This window comes from Pan paniscus, chromosome 17 (genome assembly GCF_029289425.2).
Source record: "Pan paniscus chromosome 17, NHGRI_mPanPan1-v2.0_pri, whole genome shotgun sequence".
NCBI lineage: Eukaryota > Metazoa > Chordata > Mammalia > Primates > Hominidae > Pan > Pan paniscus.
In genome coordinates this window covers 58,304,116-58,316,197 of record NC_073266.2, presented here as the reverse complement: position 1 = coordinate 58,316,197, position 12,082 = coordinate 58,304,116, and positions in this window count along the sequence as shown.

Sequence of the window (12,082 nt, the reverse complement as noted above, 5' to 3'; positions counted from 1 at the left end):
AATGGGTGCCCAGAAGAGGCTTATTTGAGGTAGAAACAATTAAGCTGGGATTTATGCTGGCTACTGGGACGCAGGTGGTGGTGTGCAGGAAAGTGCTATTTGCAATGTTCCAGAAACAGAGAACATCATAGGAGAAGCCTTTGTGATGAGAGGGAGCAGAAGATGTTTGGGAGACTAAAAGAAATTGAACAGACTGAAGTATTGACTGAGGATAACTGTAAAAATACATACATCCCATGGCTATATTCCATAATAACTTAAGTGTACATTTTAAAATAACTAAAAGTATAATTGGGTTGTTTGAAACACGAAGTATAAATGCTTAAGGGAATGGATAACCCATTCTCTATGAAGTCATTATTTCACATTGCAGGCCTGCATCAAAACATCTCATGTACCCCCAAAATATATACCCCTACTATGTACCCAGGTAAATTAAAAAAAAGTAGAGGCCGGACCCACCAGGGCTTGAGGCCATGGTAAGAACAGTATACGAAGGCCACTGAGTGTGCAATTTTTTTCTTATAATCAATTGATTTAATTTATTTATTAAATATGCAATTGATTATCTTAACTATTTGGACATGTACACCAGTGGTATTAAGCACATTCACAATATTATTAATACATAACCATAACCACTATATATTCCTGGAACTTTTTCATCATTTTAAACAGAAACTCTGTATTTATTAAATAATATCTCTCCATTTCTTCCTTCTCTCAGTTCTGGTAACCTCTTGCCTTAGTTTGTTTGAGCTGCTATAACAAAACACCATAAACTGGGTAGGCTATAAACAACAGAAATTTATTCTCACAGTTTTTGAGATGGAAAGTTGAAGATTAAGGTAGATTTGCTGTCTGGTAAGGGCCTGCTTTCTGGCTCATAGACCTTCCCGCTATGTCTTTAGATGGCAGAGGGAATTAGGGTTTCTCTCTCAGGCCTTTTTTATAAAGGCACTAATGTCATTCATGAGGATGCCTTCTTCATTACCTCCCAAAGACCCCAATTCCTAATACTATTACCTTGGGGAATTAGTGAGGTTGGGGGGGCACACAAACATTCAGCCTATAGCACTTTTTTCTATTTTCTGTCTCTATGAAGTTGCCTGTTCTAGGTACTTCATATAAGTGGATGATTCAATATTTGGAATTATTCAGTATTTGTCCTTTTGTGTCTGGTTTATTTTACTTAGCATAGAGTTTTCAAAGTTCATTCATGTTTTCCCATGAACATGTCCACAGAGTGAGAGAATAAAATCAAATTTATGTTTCTGAATTTTCCTCCAGAGGCAGGGTGGGGAATATAGGAGATGGATTTAGGAAGACCCTCTAGGAGGCTGTTGGGATGCTCATTATGAGAGATCATGTACCCTGGATGAGGCTATAGCAGTGAAGGGAGATAAAAATTCGTGGATTCAGGAGATAATTAAGAAGAAACTGTTTATTGATTGCCTTCTGTGAGCTTACCATCTATTTGAGGGACATGCTGCACGTGTAAAGCATAATAAACCTAATTTATTATAATAATTGTAAGACTATGTATAGAGTCACCAGATACCAGTTTAATAGAGCTGTGACTAATGAATAGATAAACAAAGCACAGTTCAGGTGAGAACACTAGATATAATGTATGAGATAAGGAGAGAACGAGAAGAGACAATGTTATACAATGTTAAACCCAGGAATTCAGACAAGATTCATAATAGCTATAGAAGTTCTGATAAGGGAAAGGTGAGTGGGAGACTGAGTAATCCAGGGCACTTCCTGACGGGGGCAAGACCAAGCAAACCCTGGTCTAGAGGTAGGAAAAGGAAGAGCTTGCCCCAGGAAAGACAAAGAGCATTCAGAAAATGCCAAATTAGTGCACAGCCACAATAAAAATTTAGAAATGGATGAGAAGTCGCTCAAGAAAAGAGAGACAATGTTTCCACAGAAATTTAGACAATAATAAATAATGCGAGAACAGAAAATCAATTTGGTGAAAGACAATCCTTCTCTCAACTTATCCCCAGTATGTTCTAAAATGGTCGACTTAAACACTCTTTCACCCTGAAATGACTCCGTGGGGATCAGTGGAAATCTTTTAATTTGGAGCACCGTCCCCAGCTCAATGTGAAGACGAGTTTCCATTTTCTAACTAACTTTAATGGACTTGAAGGTCTAGAACAAATAGCCAGAAAATAAATCTTTTCTGTAACATGCTGGAAAACTCAGATCTGACTATCAAAGAGCTGAATCTACTTCACATGCCAGGAAAATTGCATTAGTATCTGGAGCAACTAATATCAGTAGGTGACGAAGATAAGTAATGAGGCAGAAAAAGAACAAGAAGAAGACCAGATTTACAAAGCAATCCATGGTGAGGCAAGATATTGATTTGAAATTACAGTTGATTACACTGGTAGGGGGCAAAGAAGGCAGCATTTTCTCAGATGTTGTGAACAAGTGACATTTCAAAGCACTTTTCATGTGTTTGAACTCAGACCTCTCATTGGGCCCCATGTCGGCACAGAGAGAAGAGAGAGAGGTAATTGAGTGAGGTCAGCTCTCTTTGTTTAAGAAAAAGAAAAAAAATTTTTTTTCCTTGTTAGGATCTCCATTCGGGGCTTGAACACCGACAGATGAAAATATATTATCATAAAGCCACAACACTTGCCTTTGGCTTTAACTACATACAAATTTCTGCATAACTTTATTTAGCTTCTTTATCAATCAGTCTACTAATTAGTCAGTTAGAAATTACTTTCTGGGTATACACAAAAGCAAACAAAGAAGCAGGTCAGGCAGATTATATGGCCACCTCCAGAGAGCTGAGCACAGAACACAGTATTGTAAGTCCAGTGAATGGTAGGAAAACAATCATTATAGGATTTAAAAAGCCACTATGGACTGATGAGATCAGAGGTATTATAGGCCAAGTGGACTGTGAACAGGGTCTTGAAAGGTGAGTAACATTCTACCAGGCACAAGGGAGAGAATGTGCTTTCAGGATGGGAAGCTTGTGAGCAAGGAAAGAGGGACTTCCATGTGTCTGAGGGACAGTGAGATTGAGGGCTTGCTGGAATCACACACTGTTCTTTCAGGTTTGGAGGGCAGAATAAGACTCCAAGAAACCAGTGTTAAACATTAGGCTGCACAGCAAAAGCATGGCTATATTATACAGGCATGTGGGGCCCCAAACATTTTTGAAAAAGCAATAGATTTAATAAATAGTGGTATTTTAGTAAGTTTGACTAATGGGAAAGGAGTAGGTTGGAAGAAAAGCTGAAGTCAAAGGATTAAGAGTAGCTACTTTAGCAGTGGTTCAGGTATGAAGGATTAGCAACTTGATTTATGGCAGACCAAGTCAACTTAAAGGAAGGGTCAAAGAGCCGGGGCCATAGAACATGGCAAACCCTCCCACCACTGGTGGACTCAGGCTCTGACCTCAGACTCAGTGTGTTCAGTGCCTTGTTAGAGACTTGCTCAGGAGTCCGAATTCCAAAGTAAAAGCTTCAGAGGGCTGGGGTAGGAGGGGAAAGGGTCCACTCCACAAGCAAAGCGTTTGGTGCTATGCAACACAATGATGCCTCAGGAGATGAGCCATGTTAATGCCCTGGGGACAGAGCCAGCTGAGTGCAGGGAGGTCAGGGGTGTGCTTAGCAGGCCTAGGATCATTCAGTGGTGGCAGAAGAGGGTAGAACTGTGGTTGCATGAAGAAAAACAGTCACGGTAGTTGTCTAGGGCTTAATTTGTGTCAATGAAAGCTGGTTTCTCCTGGGGACACCTAACACCTCTCTGTGAAGTTGTCTCTTATTATTTAAGCACATACTGGATTAAGGGTGTTGATTCCACAGAGATAGATACTGCTAGGTTTTAGTTAATGAAATTTTTTTCCTGAGAGGTTGCTCTGGCTGTCAGAGGGCCTCACATTCAAGAGGACTCAAATTATTCTCAAGTTTAGCTGCACTTTAGAATCACCTCATGGGCTTTTACAAAGATGGTAGGAGGTTCTCCCCAAACCAATTAAAACAAAGTCTTTGGGGGTGGGACAGCAACATTTTTTTTTTAATTGCACAGATGATTCAAGGGGGCTTATAAAGAGTCTGCATTCGTATTTGTTTCAACATGAATTACTCGCATCAGACTTACCTTGGCACTTGTCAAAAAGAAAGATCTCTTGAGATCTCTGGAGGTGGGCCCAGTAATCTGTGTTTCTCAAAAGCACTGCATTTTGAAACTGGCTGTGTTGTATGTGGATTCCCTTGAATGTTCCCAGTTGATGGGTCCTAAGTAAGGTCTGGAAGAAGGTCCTTAAAATGAGATGTTCCTCTTAGGATTTACTGTTGGATTCTGAAACAGCAAAGACAGCTGTAAAACTCTTCTTTGAAAAACTATAATGATATCACTGGGTCTGGGGGTTACATTCTGAGTAGAGGCTAGTTCTTTAAGCTGTAGAAGAGCTTTCGCTAAAGCTGCTACATCTTTTAAATAAATGATGACTAAAATCTTTGTAGTCCTGAAGATATTAGTGAACCTGATCCTAAACAGTTGTATCTGCCAGCATTGTCACCTACAGACATTTACTGAGCAGCTTCCTCATGTAGGGCACTGAGAAAGGCCCTGGAGATACCACATGCGTGAAACACACTTGTGTCCTAAGGGATATTGGAGCCACATTAGGAAGCAAAGCCAAGCATAGAAAACAGAAAAATGTCATATTTCTAACTTTATGTTTTAACATTTTAAACGTGGAAACTGGAGTCAAGGAATTGGTTTATTTATTGTTTCCATTTTATAGCAGCCATGCTTGCCATATCCTTTGGTCTTTTATGCCCTGCAAAAATAACCTTTCTCTTGCCAGGGCAACAAAATGCATGGTTTCTCTGAATAATTATGGTTTTAAAAATGTATAGTTTTATTTCTGAATGAAGAGTTCATAATCTAATAATTATAGCTAGTAGATTCAGCAATCTCTGGGTGCATCTATGTTTGTTATTGTCAAAACACTGATCCAAGAAGAAGCCTTCGACTTCACTTTTTGCACCACTTTGAAGTATGTTAACTGTATCATATTTACATACATGTAATTTTCCTGTCACAGAATCAAATTTCTCATTTATCCATTTTCAAGTTTTTTGGTCCAATGTTTATGTCCCAGGAATTAAAAAACCTATTGCCTCACTTTATCCAGTCTAATTCTCTTTGCTTGTACTTTTTAGCATGCTTCAATCACCTTTCCTTCCCCACATGGTTAGCAGGCAGTCTCCTACATTCATGAAGCTACTTAACGATTAATTATTTTATATTTACTGCCCACTGGAATCTAAATCATTATCATTATTCTTAACCAACTGCTCTGAAGAATGAACCAGTCCAGTGCATGCATTGAGCAGAGAAAATGGTTCCCAATCATGGGCAGTAAGCAGTGGCCAGATGAGCTCAGTGCAAAAGGGGACAAGGTGGTTGGACCCCAGCCTAAGAGTCAAGAGGGAGTTGATATCTATTTGTGCCCCCAAAGAGTTGATGCAAATTTTAAAATAATGTTTAGCCAGAATTTCGTTTAGCCAGAGTTTCGTTTTGCAGATTATAAGAAAACACTGCCAATCATTTGAAGTTGATTTATCTAATCTGAGATGATTAGATAGCCCTGTCAACAAATTTCCCAATCATATAAATTTCCTATCCCAAGAAAAAGTAGGATGTAAACTTCCATTGCTCATTGTGAATGCTATTTATGAAAAGTTATTAAATGACCTGGACAAAAACTACCTGCATGGTTTTTTGTTGTTTGATTTTTGTTTTAGGTTTAGTTCAGGTTTACATCAGTTACTACTGTGAATCTCTCTCACAAAGATAACTAGGAGAAGTCCATATAAATGTTAGGCAAAACAAAAACACTACAAATTTTCTCTCTCTTTCTATTCTTCTTCCTCTCCTCATCTCCCCTATCTTAATTCTGTAGCTTCCTGAAGAAACACACGTACACATGTATACATACATGTAATTTGTTTAAAAGAAGGAGTGTATCTTTAAATAAATACAGCGAATAATTGTATAGGGTTATTTTAGTTTAGAATCTTTGCTGTCGTTTTTGTTTTCCACAAGGCATGTCGTCCTCATTCACTTCAACAGTAACCTACTGAGATTCATGCTAGGCACTGAGGGTAGGCACCAACAGGACCTGGACTCCATGAATATCATGTGAACAGAACATAAGTAAATATATGACTTACCCTTTCCAAAGCACTTACATATCAGACAACTCATGAATATCTTATAACTCAATTTTCATATAAACATTGCTTCTGAGAAAGCAGTGTCCCATAAAGGGAAGATTCTTGCCTGTCTTTGTCAGCTGGGGCCTCTAGAACAAAATATTGCAGACTGGTGGCTTAAAGAGCAAACATATATTTCTCAAAATTCTGGAAACTGAGAAGTCCAAAATCAAGGTGCTGACAGGTTCAATGTCTGATGAGGACTTCTTCCTGATTTGCAGACAGGCGTCTTCATGTTATTTGCTCACATGGTGTTCCCTTGGTGCATGTAGGTTAATGCAGTGAGAAATCATGTGTCTCTTCCTCTTGTTATAAGGGCTTTATTCCTATCATAAGGATCTCACTGTCATTACTTAATTTAATTACCTCCCACAGTCCTCACCTTCCAAGTATCATCAAATTGGGGATTAGGGCTTCAACATAAACATTCTGGGGGGATATAAGCATTCGGTCCATAAAATTGCCTAAGTATCAAAAGACCAGAAAGTTTGCTTTTTGATCTTGGGCAATTCATGACTTCTCTGGTTCTCAGCAGCCATGTATGCTGAATTCAGCTGCCTTACCTATCTCATGGGCTTGTGGGTGAATATTCAACAATTATTTTTTAAAAAATAGAAACATCTCCAAATTGCTTTTAGAAAGAGATTATAAAAAAGCAAATATGCAAATACTTACTAAATACCTTTTTCAATGATAAAATATATAAAGCATGACTCCTGATAGACATACATTTTTGCATTAGCAAGTGAGAATCTCAACCTCCAGCCCATATTTCCTTACTCTTAGATCTGACACAACTTTATTGCACATCAAAATTGAGACTCAAGATGGCAAACGTATTTTCTTCTTCTTTTTTTTTTTTTAAGATGGAGTTTTGCTCTTGTTGTCTAGGCTGGATTGCAATGGCATGATCTCAGCTCATGGCAGCCTCCACCTTCTGGGTTCAAGTGATTCTCCTGCCTCAGCCTCCTGAGTAGCTGGGATTACAGGTGCCCACCACCACACCTGGCTAATTGTTTTTTGTACTTTTAGTAGAGATGGGGTTTCACCATGTTGGCCAGGCTGGTCTTGAACTCCTGTCTTCAAGTGATCTGCCTGCCTCGGCCTCCCAAAGTGCTGGGATTACAAGTGTGAGCCACCATGCCCAACCAGCAAACATATTTTCTATCTCATCCCCAAGGTTTGGACACTGAAGTCAGTATTATAGTAAGTATATATACTATTATAATACTGAAGTCAGTATTATAGTTTTATTACTTTTTTCTTAGTTTTTCTTATTCATTATATGATGCTTTTCAAAGAGAAGACCAAAGACTATTTTTATGACTCATTTAATAGTTGAGTAACTGAGGAACTGGCTGAATAACTGGCTAATACCCTCTTACCAATATTTGAGTTCCAGTTTGCTAAAGAAAATTGAAGAAGATGACAGTCATTCAGACAGGCATTTAAAAAGTAAATATTAAGCACTTTCTGTATGATTAGCCTGAAGACAAGGTACTAGGAAAGATATTGGAATCTCTCCACATAGGGAGAATAGAGTTAACCCATAATTTGTTTCAGATGTCAAAATTGATAACTTCAAACATACACTAAGAGGTCATGAAAAGGTTTACTACTGACATAATGAGACTTCCTGGGGAAAGGAGAGAAGGCCTCCCATGTTGGTATGAAAATGGCTTGAGTGAGCAAGAATATAACACAGGCTCGGAGTTTTATTGTGATTAAGGGGTAGGATGGAAGTGAAGATTTCCTTGTGGGGGCTGGTGGTTGCATAATTTGAATCCTATCTGAACCAAAGGAGGGAGGATCTAGACTCTCTTATCAACTTACCCAATTTTGGGTAGAAGTAGAAAAGGGAGTGGTGAAGTTTAAAAGCTCTCAAAAGTCAGAAATCGAGAAAATGGGGCCAGACTTTTTAGTACAAAATGTTATATCTTGTGCCCAAGAAGTCTTAAAATGTAAATATCACCAGGAGTCACAGGCAAAAATGTAAAATAACAATGATATGAAATGCAATTAATGTCAACTAGTTATCATTTGATTAATTATCTAAACATGTTTCAGATAATAGGTAAATAGGGACTTTGAAGATGGCCAAATTGTGAACTAGTGTGGTCATAAAATGTTCCAGAAAGCAGGTGAATTAAGCAAGGCTTAAAAAGTGGTTAAGTTTGACTAGGCCAAAAGATAGGAAGAGGTTGTTCAACCAAAATGCCCTTCTCAATCTCTGTTGAAAATGTATCATTTTTTTTTTGTTTTTTGTTTTTTTGTTTTGTTTTTTTAACAATTCAAGTGTATAACAAAATCAGCTTTGGATAAAGTTTGTGGTAGAATATATGGCCCACTGTGCATGGAATTTTCAGACAGGGACAAAGAAAAATAGAGTTTAACTTTTGAATTGAGTATTTATTATTTCTGTGATTGCTTTATTTTTTGCTTCATTCATTTTCCCTTTGCACATTTTGTTCGGCGATTCTCACAGATAGGTGGGAAGGTGGATAGGCATAGATGTCCAAACCATAAAGCAGCTTTCCCTGGGGTCAAAGCAAATCACTGCATAAATCAACATACATGAGAATTTCACAGTCTCTCGGCCTCAGGAGGACTTTTGAAAACTGACATACTGGAGCTTTTCAAGTCTCCTTTGTATAATTTGCAGGGTATTCTCAGCGTTACTCTCTCTCTACTTCCTACAGAAATGTTAGAAAACTTCAGACAGCTGCTTTTGCCTTTGAAACTTTCGGATCTTTTTCTACCCACAGCTTTGTTTTTGAACCTCAACTGCCACAAGCAGCCTTATAAACTGGATTGCCAGAGCTCAGGGATAGTGCACCCTCAGTCGGTCAAATATGAAGAAAATTTTGCTGAAGAAATCTCCTAGTAGGATCCCGCTACCCTACAATGAGGATTTGGAAAGGACTCAGAAGTCCTCCCTCTTCTCTCAAACACTGGGCCCACAGGGCCTTGAACAATTTGTAAAACACAACAAAAGGAATAAAGATAAAAAACTCTATATACCCTCTGGCAGGGTTTTATGCATTCATACACAATTTCAGTGGGCATTCTGTAGCTCTATGGGAGAAATTGAGCTTCAAGGAGATTCTTTCCTTGTTTTGCTTTTTAGAGAAAGAAGCAGTTGCACTTATTTAGGTGTGAGTTGAAAAAAAGTGTGTTTTTTAAAAAATGCTACTTTATTTTAGCTCAGATGATCAGTGGAAGAGCGAGGTGAATGAAGATAATGGAATTCGAGGAGATAATGGAGCTCAAGGAGATGATGGGGTAACACCCCGTTGATGGGAATGTGCTAAATTTTTCAAGTGAGGATCCTACATTTGGGGATTCACAACATTCCAGTCTTCTTCCCTTACCTGAAAAAGAGTGGCTATAGACTTGCCAAGGTTCATTCAACAGATATTTATTGACACTTAACTTTGCTACTCTATTTCCTAAGAATACAAATTCGAATGTACTTAGTTTTGGTTTCAGGAATCTCCCAATTGCGGTGTGTGAAGAAATAACTCTAAAATAGTTTGATAAATGTATGAAGAAATCTGGGTTGGTATGAAGGGCACAGAAGGAAGTCTATTAGGAAAGAAAACTTAACATAATGACATGCCATTCACATAAGTCCGACGGAAAGATTATTGCCAAAGGACTCACAAGCAGTGGCATTGTTCCCTATGCTTTATTGAGAAAGTGCAGATACACACACACACACACACATGCACACACACATATGTATATAATATTTTAAAGAAATGGACATGTAACCACAAAAGTAGAAAATAATAATGTCAGAAAATGATAATACATTCCTACAGCATTTTATTAAAATCTTTCTCTAAGACAATGCGACATTGTGGTTATTGATATTCCTGTTTCACAAGAAAAAAAAGTTTATTGGACATGATCACACATTGCATTAAGAATTTAACATTTGGCTTTCTACTTTTCCTACTTCTAGTTAATACTCTTCTTAACAACTTTAACTTCAGCTGGGAAAGATTTTAATGGAATAAAGACAATAGGAAGGCCCAGGCAGAAAGAATGGATATGAGCCAGTACCTATTTAAGGAGAGGTAACTTTGGGTAATTTGATTAACTGGGAAGCTTAGAAGAAACATTGAGCTGATACTGCCATCCTAGTGATAAGAACATCAGAAATAGTTTCCAATTAAGTAATAAAATATACATAGTACAATGAAACAACAGAATACAAAACAGTAGTATAAAGTAAATAATAGGATCACAAAATCTTGAGCATACTGATGTGAAGATCCAGAAGAGTTGGAGAGATTGTCAAAAAGTGAAAAGGTGAGGAAGGTTTTAACTGAGAAGAAATGGGCAAAGAGTTAAGAATACAAAGTTTTTTTTTTTTTCTCAGAAGTAGCAGAAATGAAAAGGGACAAAGGTAATCAATATGCTGAGATTTTAAGTGGACAAGATAGAAATAAAGACAGTTCATTTTAGATAGTATAAATATCCTCAGCTAGTTTAGAAGTTGTGGCATCCGCTAACAGTATAGGTGACAAGAATGGGGTTTAAGAGTGGGAAGATTACAGAGGGTTTGGAATATTTAATATGAGGAATTGGGACAAAAGGTCATAACTGAAAGAACTGAGAAGGAGGTGAAGATCAAACTTGGATTGGATAGAAAAGATGAAGACAGAAGCGGTGTATTGGATATTTACAATTATACCTGATCAGAAGTAGAGTACATGAGAACAGGAGATAAGTGTCCTCATTTGGGGCATTGTTTCGGATGAAAGTGAAAAATATTGAGTGATGTGATAGTTAAATGGGTGGATAGCTGAGAGAATAAATGTCAGCATTAAGTTGAACTGAATGAAGTACTTGTAATGGGGGGAACAAGAAACTGGGAAATTTCTTACAGTAAAGACAATAGAAGTCTAAGAATGGAATTAATGAGTATAGGTTGTAATAATCATGATATTTATTATTATTATTATCATTTAGGTATACAAAATAATATAGCCCAAAGAAAATATCAGTAAAACATAGGTGGCAAGCTATCTTAGATATAAAGAAAAATGATAGAACCACAGTCATAAAGAAAAGTTTAATGCACTTTTATGCTAATTAAAAGACCAAAGAGACAGAACCTAAATATGGGTATATGGAAGTTCAATTGCAGAACTAATACACTCAGTCTATCAGATATAACTATTTTGTAGTCAACAAATCAAGACCACATATAATTTTGTGCATATGAAAGATTTAAAAGCTCTTGTATCCTTAGTGAAACTGGAAACCTCAACACCTTCTTGAAAGTAGAGAGCAGACAGTCTAAATTCTCTGACAACAATGTTGCACAGATAGACATGAACCAGATAGTAATCACCATGTGACTTAACCAATTCTTTCTTCAAAATAACCCTTGCATTTTAGATCAAGATTTAGAGATGTAGCTAAAGATTTAATCAAAAGAAAATGTGTAACCTTGTAACTTGTATTACTAAGTAAAAAAAGTTGAAAATAAATTATGCTGTCATCAACTAAGCCACTATATATAGAATAACAATATTAACCAGGAGAAAATAGAAGAAAATTAACACCATTGACGATGAACAAATATGACAATGAAATAAAAAACATATTTGATTAATAAAGCTTGTTCTCCAAAAACTAACTTAAATAGATCTTTGATTATGAAATATATAATATGTTAATTTTATACATGTATTATGTGTGATTAGAAATAGGATTTTTCTCTGACCCTCAAATAAAGAAGTCATTTAATTACAAAAGATTACATGTGAATTTACATTTATAAATTTAAAAATTGAGTTGATTTTTAA